Consider the following 14,194-nt stretch of genomic DNA (forward strand, 5'->3'; position numbering starts at 1 on the left):
TAAGAGGTAGTGAGGAAGATTTAAACACAGGTACTGTGACTCGAGATTTGATATTCTTTCTATTGTCCCAACTGCCTCAGTTATCAAAAAACCTGTTTGAGGAAATAGTGTTGAGGGGTGATAGGGGAATCAGGAAGGAGATGGAGATTGTCATCCCACTTTAACATCCTTAAAGATCTTTTGATTTTAGAATTACAGTGTTTCTTAGGAAAGTCAAATAGGTCTGATACTATGAAAGGGAAACTCTGATATCTGGTGTCATCCAAAAGTGAAATGGCCTGCCATCATCATAATCATCAACAACAACATCAACATCATCATTAACATCAACAACAACATCAACATCATTAACATCAACAACATCATCAACAACATCAACATCATCAACAACGTCAGCATCTGCAACACCATCAAAATCAACAACAACAACATTATCACCATCAACAACAACAACAACAACATTATCCTCCTCCTCCTCCTCCTATAGAGCAGCCTAACATGTGCTAGGCACCTTGATAAACATTAATTCATTTGATCCTTCTAACAACCCTGGGAGATAGGTGCTATTATTATCCCCATTTTACAGCTGAGGAAATTGAGGTAGACAGGTTAATAATAATAAAAGTGCTCAGGGTCACATAAGCTAATAAGTATCAGAGGCTGGAAATGAATTCAGGTCTTCCCATTTCCAGGCCTGGCACTTTAATCATACTGCCTCTGTAGGTACAGTGGGTCCACTGCCTTAGTAGGCAGTGCATTTCCCCATCACTGGAAATCTTTTTTTTTTTTAAACCTTTTATCTTCCATCCAAGGGTTAGTCAATAGGAGTTAAATGACTTGTCCAGGATCACACAGCTAGGAAATGTCTAGTCTCAAGAATTGGCTCTCTATCCCCTGAAGTATCTAGTTTTCCCTCCCTGGAAATCTTTAAACAGTAGTAGAATGACTCATTTTGATGTATGCCTTGAGATATTCTGTGAATTCCACAGAGGGAGCAAAGTGGTCGATGGTTGATAACCAGTGGCTGACAAATAATTCCTTCAGAAAGATGAGACTTGGTACTGGGCTTGGAGTGTGAGCAGTGAGGAGGAACATTCCCCTCCAATCTCCTAAACCAGTGGTGGGCAAACTACGGCCAGCGGGCCAGATGCGGCCCCCTGAAATGTTATTCCTAATCTGACGAATATAATGAGTAGGATACAATACAATGAAACTTCGAAAGAGTTGCCTTAGAAACAGACTGACAGAGGAGCATTTCCTTTCCTTTGGCCCCCTCTTTAAAAAGTTTGCCCATCACTGTCCTAAACCTTCCTCCCACCCCACTTCATTGGGACAATGGCCAAAGCACCTGGGACTGAAGTCATGCTAGACTTAAGTTAAATCCAGCACCTGACACTTTTTAGCTGTATGATCCTGAGCAAGTCACTTCTGTTTGACTCAGTTTCCTCAACTATAAAGTGGGGATAGTAATAGCACTTACCTCACAAGCTGTTGTGAGGATTAAATGAGATATATGAAAAGTGCTTAATACAATGCCTGGCACATAGTAGGCACTTAATAAATGATTGTTCTCTCTCATTTTAGTTACTCAGTAACTAGCAGTTCTGAAAAGGAAGAAAAGAATTGTTTTCTTCCTCTTTGCATTACTTTTTCATTGATTACCCATTTAAGTATGCATCTATCTAATCTAACACAAATTGGGGCTGCTAGTGTAGTCATTTAAGAATCATGGTTCTTTCAAAATGGCTTAGAGGTATAGGAGAAAGGTAGTAGGGGAAATTACTTCATTAGGTTCATTAAGTAGTTCTGTATTAGTCCTGGGTGTGGATAGGTCAGTCTGTAAGTTTTGAAGCTAGGGAGGTAAGGCAAGTTTTATTTTATTTTATTTTTATTTTTATTTTGAATATTTCCATGTTTCATGTTCTTTCCCTCTCCCCCAACTCCCCCGCCCCCCTCCCCAATGCACAATTCCACTGGGTTGTTATATCTAGCATTGATTAAGACCTAATTCCATATTATTGATAGTTGGACTAGTTATCATTTATCGTCTACATCCCCAATAATATCACCATCAGCTCATGTGTTCAAGTAGTTGTTTTTCTTCTGTGTTTCTACTCCCACAGTTCTTCCTCTGAATGTGGGTAGTTTTCTTTTTCATAAGGCAAGTTTTTTTTTAAACCAAAGATTCAGGAAATGTCTTGCTTTTTTCCTCTTTTCAGAAACACTCTGCAGTTAACATTGGAACTTCTACAGAAGGCAATATCCTAGTTTCTATTCCACTACTGAGAGATTTAAGGGTGGCCTGTTAGGTCTCCCTGTCCACCACTCACTGAGAAGGAAAGCAATGTATCAGTTATGCACGTGGAATCATGAAAAGAACAGATTTCCATGTAAGCTATGTTAAAAAAAAGTAACAATTAAAAGCAAGTGAATAATAAAGTAGGAAAAAAATACTTCCGTCTGCACAGTTCTTGCTCTCTCTGGAGGCAGATAGCATTTTTCATCATGATTCTTTTGAAATTGTCTTGGGTTGTTGTCTTGATCAGGTTAGCGAAGTCTTCCACAGTTAAGAAATCTTACAATACTACTGTTATTGTATACAATGTTCTGGTTCTGCTCACTTTACTTTGTATCAGTTCATGTAAGTCTTCCCAGGTTTTTCTGAAACCATTCTGCTTGTTATTTCTTATAGTGCAACAGAATTCCATTACAATCATATCCACAATTTTCCATTATCCAATTGATGGACATCCCTTCAATTTCCAATTCTTTACCATCCCCCAAAGAGCTTATACACATACACATACACACACACACATATTATACATATAAGCCCTTTTTTCTTTGATCTCTTTCTAATACAAACCTAGTAATTATATCCATGCAAAACCTCTTAGAGAGTTTGAATTTTGACAAAGAATTTCTGTTACTCCCAAAGCCCAGAGGAATGACTTATCCTTTAGCAGATTTGAAAAGAAATCAGTGCTAGAATCACTCTCCTTGTGGATTCAAGAGCAAAATGGTGCCTGTGAGCAGTGTAAGTTATTGCAAATACTGAAATAGATCTCCATTTTCCAACCGTTTCTTTGTGAGACAGCTAAGATTAATTGGATCATATGGTTTTAGAGTTTGGAGTGCCAAAGAGGATAGAGTTGTGGACATAGAGTTAGGAAGACCTGAGTTTGAATCCTTCCTCAGCTATTTTCTAACCATATGACTCTATGCAAATAATTTAATCCTCTCTGGTCCTCAGTTTCCTTATCTCTAAAATGAAGAGTTTGGGCTCAGTGACCTCTAAGATCCTTTCTACTTCTTAGTCTATGATCTCATAAATCCATCTAGTCCAACTTACTAGGTTATACAGTGGGTAAATCCCTAAGGATTTAGTCAGGAGGACCTAAGTAAATCTGACCTTAGACACTTAACCTCTGTTTGCCCCAATTCCCTCGACTGGAGTTAATAATAACACCTATCTGCATTACCCTGGCCAAATGACTTAACATCTCTGAGGCTCAGTTTTCTCATTTGTGAAATGGGGATAATAATAACACACCTCACAGGGTTTTTGAGAGAATCAAGTAAGAATCGAGTATGTAAAGGGATTTTCAAAATAAAGTACTATGTAAATGTTGATTATTACTATGATTATTATATTAACTCAGGATTTCTGTGAGGAAAATACTTTGTACACCTTGAAGTATTATATAATTATGAATTATTATTAAAAGGCCATGGAGGGACATCTAGGTAGCACAGTAGATAAGAGAGCCAGGCTTAGAGTCAGGAGGATCTGGGTTCTATATCTTGTATCATGGTACTTCCTAGCTGGGTGACTCTGGGCAAGTCACTTAACCATAATCACCTAGCTTTTACCCCTCTTCTGCCTCAGAATCCATACTTAGTATCAATTATAAGACAGAAGATAAGGATTTTTTTTGTTTGTTTTAAAAAGGCAATGGGCTTTGAGGTATATGTAGAACAATTAGCTCAGCTGTGTTCCCTGGTCCAACTTACTCATACTCCGAGCCTCACTGACCACAAAGGGAACTGGGTAAGTGAATGCATATGACTCCCCACAACCCACCTATACTAATGGAAAAGAAAGAAAATCAAAGTGTTATTTCCCAGCAATTTGGGTCCAGTAGTGCCATGATAGTAATAGCTTGCATTTAAATAGCATTTTATGGTTTGCAAAATTATCTTTTGACACTCCCTAAGAAAGTAGATATTATTTCCCTAAGAAGGAGATACTTCCATTTTATAGATGAGGAAACTAAGGTTCAGGGAGGTTGGCTGAATAATTCACCCATCTAAAAGTCAGAGATGGAACTTTTATATCAGCTCTTGTGATTTCCCAACACAACCCTCCCCCTCCCCCAACCATAGCTGATACTAATGAATTAGAAATGGTAGAATTAGCCCCAATTAGCAACGTCTGTAAGTAGCCCATGAGGAGAGCTCTGTGATCATTTCTGGAGACCCAGAGAAGGTTAAGATATAAATCTTGATTTCAAGGAGTTTGTACTCTATGGGGGAGAGGGGTGTGACTCAGCATGGTAAAGCACATTCATATATAACTATGATTCAAGGGAGAAAGTAAAAAACTCATAAGAAAATGCAGCCAAAATGCCCCAAGGTAACCTGAAATTTGAAGGTGAGACCATTTTCACTTGGGCTGGGATGGGAGATAAAGCTTAGGAAAGGCTTTCCTGTGGATGGTAATTTTTGAGATGATTGCTGTAGAAGAGGAACTTGAATAAATGGAAATTGTAGGGGAAGAGATCTGAGGGGCAGAATGAACAGAATGGGAGAGGGTTGTGTGAGAATGGGGTCTGGGAGATACTAAAATTTGATTAGAATAGAGTAGGTGAAAAGAGAGTAGGATTAGGTAAGGCTGGAAAGGTAGGTGGTACCAGATTTTAGAGAATTTTGAAGGCCAGGATAATGCATTTCTACTTTATTTGGAAGACAATGAGGAGTCTTGCTTCTTGGGAGAAAAGTTATGGCAAATCTGGACACCATACTAAAAAGCATAGACATCATCTTGCTGATAAAGATCTGTACAGTCAAAGCTATGGTTTTTCCAGTAGCTATGCATGGCTGTGAGAGTTGAAGTGTAAGGAAAGCTAAATGCCACAGAATCGATGATTTTGAATTGTGGTGCTGGGAAGCCTTTTGAGAGTCCCTTGGACAGCAAGGAGATCAATTCAGTCAATACTTAAAGAAATTAAGACTGTTCACAGGAAGGTCAGGTGCTAAAGTTGAAGCTTAAATACTTTGGCTACATAATGAGAAGGCAGGACTCACTGGAAGAGATCTTGATGTTGGAAAAGGCTGAAGGTAAAAGGAGAAGGGAGACTATAGAGGATGAGATGGATAAATAGTGTCATGGAAGCAATGAACATGAGCTTGGACAAGCTTCAGGAGATAATGGAGGATAGAAGTTCTCAGACTTGAACTCATCAGACTAATAGTTTAGCACTATTTGAAGAGCTGATTCCTAGACTATAGACTGTCACTAAGCGGCTTCGTGATCTTAAGGTAATGACAACTGTGATGATGCTGATGCTAGTGGTATTGGTGATGGTGATGGTGACAATAGTGATGATGATGATGATAATGATGGTGATGATAGCTGTTGTTTTCATTCAGTCATTTAATCATGTCTGACTCTTTGCAATCCAATGGACCATAGCATGCCAGACTCTTTTGTCCTCTGCTATCTTCCCAAATCTTTCCAAGTGATGATAGCTGACATTTACGTAGTCGAATCCAACAAACTTCATAAAGTTCTTAGGGTATGCAAAGTGCTATTCTAGATGCTGGGAATGCAGAGATAAAAGCAAACCAGTCTATACCCTTAAGAAGCTAACATTTTATTGGACCGGTCAAGATGGTCTCTAATTTCCCTTCCAACTCCAAATTTTTATGATTGAATGATACTGTGCTTCCTTGGGAGCTAACTGCTATCAGATTCTTCTTTTCCCTCAAATATTCCCTTGAGAAAACCAAACAAAACAAGAAATTTTTATTTTTGGAGTTCTATCTCTCTGAGACCCACTTGGTTCTCCATGTCTCTTTTGGACCTGATTCTAATTTGACCTTCAAGTATACTAAAGATAGGGATGGACAGGTTCTCCAAAGAGGCAGAGTGAATTTCTATGTTGCTTGGAACTGAAAAATTTTCTAGTGAAAAATGGCCACCAATGCTTTGCTTCCTGCTTTTCAAAACCCATGAAATACCAAAGGAAGTTTTCTCTGAAAGCCTCTGTAGACCCCAAAGCAAACATTCAGCACTGGCAGAAAAGTGGGGGAAAAAAACCCCCAACATCTTGTTTCCTTACTTCAGTGGAAGAGATTTAATGGAAATGGAAAGAATGATTCAAACACTTAGTTGAAGAGTTTGGGAGTTTGATTAGAAAGAGATGACTAGCAACTGGGAAAACCTGACTTGGCTTAAGGGGGAAGAAGAAAGGATTTAAAGCCAGTTTTTTTTTAAACCCAGCACCCTCAACCACTATTCCATACTGGAGTGGATTCATTTCCGTTAGCCAAGTCTTCTAAAAGAAAGCAATGACGTACCATCCTTTCTCATCACATTGTGTTCCATCCTTTCTAAGGGTGGGGCATTAGCTGATCCTGAAGGAAACCAAGGAAGTCAAAAGACAGAGTTGAGGAAGAAGAGCATTTTGGCATAGAGGACAGACAGTAAAAATGCCTGCTTTGGCAGTCAAGGGTCATGTTTGAAGAATATCAAGTCCAAGTTACAATCTCACTTTTTACATATGCTAACTGAAAGCATGTCTTGAAAAAAAAGATTGAGAAGACACTCTCCACCCATCCCTTTGTAGAGGTGAGTGGTCTTCAAGTATTGTATTGTTAGGCTTTTTCAATGTTTTGATTGTTCAATTATTTCAATTGTATATGACTCTTTTTGACTCCATTTGGGATTTTCTTGACAAAGATACTGGGTTTGCTAATTCTTTCTTCAGCTCATTTTACAGTTGAGGAAATGGAATCAAATAGGGTTAAATGACTTGTCCAGGGTCATACAACTATTGTCCGAAGCTGGATTTGAACTCAGGAGAATGAGTCTTCCTGACTGCAGGCCTGAAATTCTATCCATTATACCACCTAACTGACCAATAAATGACCCCCTTCTTTCTTGCTTTAAAAAATACTATGTGTTGTAAAACCCAGTGGAATTGTGCATTGGCTATGGGAGAGTGGAGGGAAAGAACATGAATCCTGTAACCATGGAATAATATTCTAAATTAATTAAATAAAATTTCAAAAATAAAAAAAAATACTATGTGTTATATGAGGATTCTAGGAAGGGAAGGGAGAGGAAACTTGTGATGTAAAAAAGCCCAACAAAAACATTGATAAAAACTTATTTAAAAGAAATATTAGGGGATCAAATGATTAATTTATCAATAAGAAGACAAAGCAAAAATAGTTCCAGTCCTCAAGGAGTTTATATTCTATTTGTGGCTACAACCTATGAACAGTTAGGCATATATTGATACTAGATGCCTCCATCTTCTCTTTTCACAATTTCTTCTAAGCACTGCTTTCCTATATCATCATTCATTTGAAGCTGCTCAAAGATGAAAAGGGTGATCTCACCTCTAATGAAGAGGAAATTAAGGTAATTATTAAGAACTATTTTGCCCAATGGCAATAAATATGATAATCTAAGTGAAATGGGCCAATATTTATAAAAATTGCCTAGATTAAATAATAATAAATTGCCTAGATTAAAAAAAGAGGAAATAGAGTACTTAAATAGTCCTATATCAGAAAACAAAATTGAACAAGCCATCAAGGAACTTCCTAAGAAAAAATCCCCAGGGATGGACGGATTCACAAGTGAATTCTATCAGACATTTAAAGAACAACTAATCCCAATACTATACAAATTATTTGACAAAATAAGCAAAGAAGGAGTCTTACCAGATTCTTTTTATGACGCAAATATAGTATCAATTCCAAAGCCAGGCAGACCAAAAACAGAGAAAGAAAACAACAGACCAATCTCCTTAATGAACATAAATACAAAAATCTTAAATAAAATATTAGCAAAGAGACTCCAGAAAGTTATCACAAGGATTATCCACTATGACCAGGTGGGATTTACACCAGCAATGCAAGGATGGCTTAATATTAGGAAAGCCATCCACATAATTGACCATACCAATAATCAAGCCAACAAAAATCACATGATTTTCTCAATAGATGCAGAAAAAGCCTTTGACAAAATACAACACCCATTCCTATTGAAAGTAATAGTATAGGAATAGATGATATGATGGTATACTTAAAGAATCCTAGAAAATCAACTAAAAGACTAGTGGAAATAATTAACAACTTTAACAAAGTTTCAGGGTAGAAGATAAACCCTCACAAATCATCAGCATTTCTTTATATTTCCAATAAAATTCAGCAGCAGGAGTTAGAAAGATAAACTTCATTTCAAAATCACTCTAGACAATATAAAATATTTAGGAATCTATCTACCAAGACAACCACAGGAATTAAATGAACACAACTACAAAACTCTTTTCACATAATTAAAACTTGATCTAAATAATTGGAAAAACATTAAGTGCTCCTGGGTAGAAGAAGCTAACAAAATAAAAATGACAATCCTATCCAAATTAATCTATTTATTCAGTGCCATACCTATCAAACTACCAAAAATCTTTTTTATAAAATTAGAAAAAATTATAACAAAGCTCATCTGGAGGAACAAAAGATCAAGAATATCATGGGAAATAATGAAAAAAAAAATGAAGGATAGGAGCCTAGCAGTTCCAGATCTTAAACTCTACTATAAAGCAGTGGTTATCAAAACAATATGGTATTGGCTAAGAGACAGAAGGGTGGATCAGTGAAATAGACTAGGGATAAATGTCCCCAGAAGGCTAGTATTTGATAAACCCAAAGATCCCACCTTTTGGGACAAAGAGTCACTATTTGACAAAAACTGCTGGGAAAATTAGGTTTAGATCAACATCTTACACCCTATGCCAAGATAAATTCAAAATGGGTAAATTACTTAAATATAAAGAATGAAATTATAAATAAATTAGGTGAACATAGAATAATATACTCAGATCTATGGGAAAGGAAGGAATTTAAGACCAAGCAAGAGATAAAGAACATTACAAAATGTAAAATGAATGACTTTAACTATATCAAATTTAAAAAAGTTTTGTACAAAGAAAACCAATGCAACCAAAATTAGAAGGAAAGCAACAAACTGGGAAAACATTTTTATAACAAAATTGTCTGACCAAGGTTTAATTTCCCATATATATAAGGAACTAAGTAAAATCTACAAAAAAATCAACCCATTCTCCAATTGACAAATGGTCAAGGGACATAAATAGGCAGTTTTCATATGAAGAAATCAAAAATGTAAGCATATGAAAAAGTGTTCTAAATCCCTCTTGATAAGAGAAATGCAAATAAAAACAACTCTGAGGTATCACCACACACCTATTAGATTGGCCAAAAATGGCAAAAAACGAAAATAAATGTTGGAGGAGATGTGACAAAATTGGGACACTAATACACTGCTTGTGGAGTTGTGAATTAACCCAACCATTCTGGAGGAATTATGTGCAAAGGGCTTTAAAAAAACAGTTGAAGCTGCTCTCTGCCACTTCATCATTGTGTGACCTCTTTTACCCTCCTGGAGCCTAAGTTACCTTATCTGTAAAACAAAGGATTTATTTAAGATGGCCACTGATGTCACTTCTTTTTAAAATAGATTTTTTTTTGTCAATTTCTTGCTTGGTGTGTCATCAAAATTTCCCCCTTTCCCTACCAGAGAATCATCCCATATTATAAATAATATTTTTAAAGAGAAAAATTAAAAGAAAATAAAAAAATCAATAAAACTGATCAATAGATTTAAAAAGTATGCAAAAACCCCTATACCTGTGGATCTCTTATCTCCTTAGAGTAGAGATGTCTAAGGTTTCTTCTAAGTCTGAGGTCCTATGACTCATTAGATGACCTTTACGATTACTTTCCATCCTAAATTTATGATTCTATAATCTTGGTTGGTCCTCAAGGCTATTGTTAGAAAGTCAGAGTAGTCAAATGGAGAATGAATTTCATCTATCTTCATTTTCCCTGTCTACACAGCCCCTAACTTGTTAACCCAGCAATAAACTAGGAATCAGGAAGGTGTCCATGGTAATGATCATTTCCCAAAGGTTATTTCTTTATGGCGTTAGGCAAGTCATAGCAATCTAGTAGAGCAGATTTTCTTCCTCCTAACTTGCATGGTGGTTTTTTTCATATTTGTACAACAATCTTAAAAAAAAATTCTAAAGTTGGAAGAAAGACAGAGGCCATCTAGTGCAATCTATATCTGAACAGGAGACCCCCCCTCCCCTCTCAGCATACCTGAAAGGTGGCCATTTAGAGCTGGAAGGGATCATCTAAGATCAAGAGAAATAAAATGATGTTTTCTAAGGTCATACAGACAGTAAGTAGCAGAGCTGGGGTTCTAACTGGGGTTTTCGGGCTTTAAATGCAATATTCTTTCTACAACACTGTGGTGCCTGTGTTAGAATATTTTTCCTTATGTTGAGACTTCTGCCTCTTGGCAACTTCCACTCAATACTCTTATTTTTTTCCCTTTTGGTCCAAGCAGGATAAGTCCAATTCCTCTCTCACATGACATATAACTGGAGAATTCCCATCCCAACATATTTTCTAGGGTAAAGCATCCCTAATTCCTTCAAATGACCTTCATGTGTTATGACACCCAATCTCCTTTCTATTCTGACTAAAGTAGATGAGGAATATGTGTTATAGACCATTAAATGCGGTTGGATGAGCAGCCAACAAAGCTGGTCAATCAGTATGTGTATACATGTACTTATATGTGTACATACACATATTTGAGCCTGCACATTTTACATGGGATAAGAGTGGGACAAAACAAGGAGAATGGACTCAGTTGTCTTTGGGGAGTTGTGTAGGGCTTTTAGTGACTCAGGATTCTCTCTAAAACTAAACCCCATATGTTAGCATTAATATTCTTCTGGTCATGCCATGTGGCTCAAGAGTCATGGAATTAAAGTTGTGTCACCCAAAGCACAAAGGTGAGGGACGTGGTGGGTATGAGCAGATTATGATGTATTCTTGGTGAAGAACTTTGCAGGAGGAAAAACACCAAGGTGTCATCAGAGGAATAGATTATTGAAAAGAAAGTGGCTGGCTGAATGGAAAGAATGAAGAATAACTGACAAACAGCCTATTTGTTCCATTAGTATTCATGAAATGTCAAAGGGAAGGCTCCTAGGATGTTGGCTGGACCCCTTGTGAGTGATTTACTGGAGGGCATGGACAAGAGGACAGAACCACATCAATAAGATGACAGATTTGAGAATCTTTTAAGGATTATTAAACTAGAGAACATCCACAAAGGGAAACTGAGATAGAGAAGGGTCTCAAGAACACACCATATGAAGATCAGTTAAAAGATTTGTCTGCCCATGTTTCCCTCATCCTTAAAAAACCCAGTATTCAGTCCAACTATCCCCCCCATCAAACTAATTTCTCCTCCCTATTTTGATTAAATCTTTTGAAGAAAGTCATGTATACTTGGCACTTCCATTTCTTCTCTCATGCTTCTAAATCCTATGAAATCTGACTTTTGATTTCATCATTCAGTTACAACTGCTCTTTCCAATGTTATCAGTGTGATCTTTTCTCAATTCTTCTCCTTCTTTGACTTTTGAAGGCTTAGGTGCTGACTCTCTCCTCCTGGATTCTCTCTCCTCTTTAGGTTTTTTAGATACTAATATCTCCTCACTAGTCTTCTCTTCTGTCTTTCTCCATTGCCTCTTCTGGATCTTCCTCCACTAACCATGGATGTCTTCTAAGGATCCACCAAGACCTGTGATCTTGTCTTAGTGTTTTTTTTTTTTTTTTTTTTTTTTTTTTTTACTGTTCCATTTTCTAACTCCTTGAATTTATACTGGCTATTCCCCTCTACCTGCAATTCTCACTGTCTTTATCTCTACCTCTAGATTTTCCTGATTTCCTTCAAGAGACAGATCAAATCCCAATTTTTGCAATGGCCTTTCCAGTTCTCTACACCCTCTCTCTGTGCTTCCTGTCGTCCCTCTAAGATCACCTTTATTTATACTGAAAATATTTAGTACTTAAATAATTCTTTTGCATGTTGTCTCCTCCTTTAGGACATGAGCTCCTTGAGAACAGGGACCAGTTTTTGTCTTTCTTTGTAGTCTCAGTACTTAGAGCAGTGCCTAGCTCATTTAAGAGCTTTATTAGTCGATGATTGAATGACTGAACAAAACAAGACTTGGGAGGAAATTGAGAGCTGTCATTAAGCATATGAAGGGCTGTAATAAGGAAGAAAGATTGCACTTATCTTTCTTGGCCTGAGAAGGCCCCACCAGAAGAAATGGATGTAAGTTGCAAAAGAGGAAGATTTAGATTTTCCTAGTAATTCTAAATATTTCCAAGTGGAATGTGCTACCTTGGCCGATTGTGAATTTTTCTCTCTCACTGAAGAACTTTAGGAAAGTGATTGTCAGGCATGATGTAGATGGGTTTAGTGTTTAGGCAGGGATTAAGCCTCAGTGGCCTTCCAGATTCCTTCTGACTCTGAGATTTTGTGATGGTGGCAACAGTCTCTCTTAAACTTGAGATTATTCCAGAGAGGCTGGGGCACACCTGACCTTAGGTCCATCTCCTCCATCTTAGGCTGGAAAATCCCTTCCCAAATGTCTCCTGTACAGAGCGAATAGAACTTCTCCCATATTACCCACCTTGAAAGAAAGTTGGTGTACATCTTTGAAAAGACATTGAGGCATCAGGAAAGCTGCTGTCACCAGTGGGGAAGACCAAGTGCTTCAGAAACTGACCTATGTCTCCTCTTTCAAAGGTTGCCTTTTTGTTGTTTAGTCATTTTAATTGCCTCCAACTCTTTGTGACTTCATTTGGGAGTTTCTTGGCAAAGACACTGGAGTGGTTTGCCATTTCCTTCTCTGGCTCACTTTATAGATCAGGAAACTGAGGCAAACTGGGTTAAGGGACTTGCCCAGGGTCTCCCTGCTAGTAAGTGTCTGAGGCTGGATTTGAACTCAGGTCTTCCTGACTCAAGGCCTGGCATTCTATCCACTGTGCCACCTAGCTGTCTTAGATTTCCTAGGATAACTCTAAAACAGCCAACCATTCTTTATGTTCACTAAGTCTGAACCATTTGCAAATCATTGGTTACATTTGAGAAGTCAAAAGATCATTAGATCACAGGAATTTGTTTTAGAAGAGACTTAGAGATCACTTAGTCTAATTACCTCCATTTAAGTAAGAGAAAACTAAGACCCAAAGAGATTAAGTAATATGAGAGGCATTGTGGTGCCCTCTAAAGGATATTGGACTTGAAACCTGGAGAGACCTGTGTTCAAATCCTGCCTTCAAAACTTACTAGTTTTGTAAGATCATGGGCGAAGTCACAACTATTCTATACCAATTTCCCCACGGATTCAATGAGTAAAAGAGTTTCTATGATACTTGCTTCACAGGATTGTTTTGAAGATCAAAGGAGATAATGTTTATAAAACTCTCTTAAATTTAAAAATGCTACCACACATACAAATACATAATTATTATGTATGTCCAAGGTTAGGAAGGCAGCTATTATCAGGCCCAGAATTCAAAATCAGGTCTTTTGATTCCAAAAGCAGTGTTCTTCCCAAACTATAATACTGACTCTTAGGAGCTGCCTCCCACCCCAACCTCACAACTTTTTAAGTGTCCTTTGATTTAGTCAGGGAGATCTCAGTTCACAATCTAGCCTTAGGGTACAAAATATGACAATCATTTTATCCTAAAATCTGCTTCTAGGCCTCACCCAGGGATCATGAATTCTTATCAGATATTACTCTTCCTTTGGGCTTTCTAGTTGAAAAGGAAAAAAAAAAACCCCACAGATTTCTCTCTGGCATCAGTTTCTTCCAATTACATCCACTCTATGTTGTACTCCTCTCCCCAAATAAAAAAAGAGGTAAATGGAGAAGGAAGGGGGTGGGAGGGAAAAAGAGAGATTGAAAGAAATTGAAGAAAGAAAGAGAGAAAGAGAGAGAGAGAGAGAGAGAGAGAGAGAGAGAGAGAGAGAGAGAGAGAGCTGTCTCTTATACAC

The sequence above is a fragment of the Gracilinanus agilis genome, chromosome 2 (assembly GCF_016433145.1).
Source record: "Gracilinanus agilis isolate LMUSP501 chromosome 2, AgileGrace, whole genome shotgun sequence".
NCBI lineage: Eukaryota > Metazoa > Chordata > Mammalia > Didelphimorphia > Didelphidae > Gracilinanus > Gracilinanus agilis.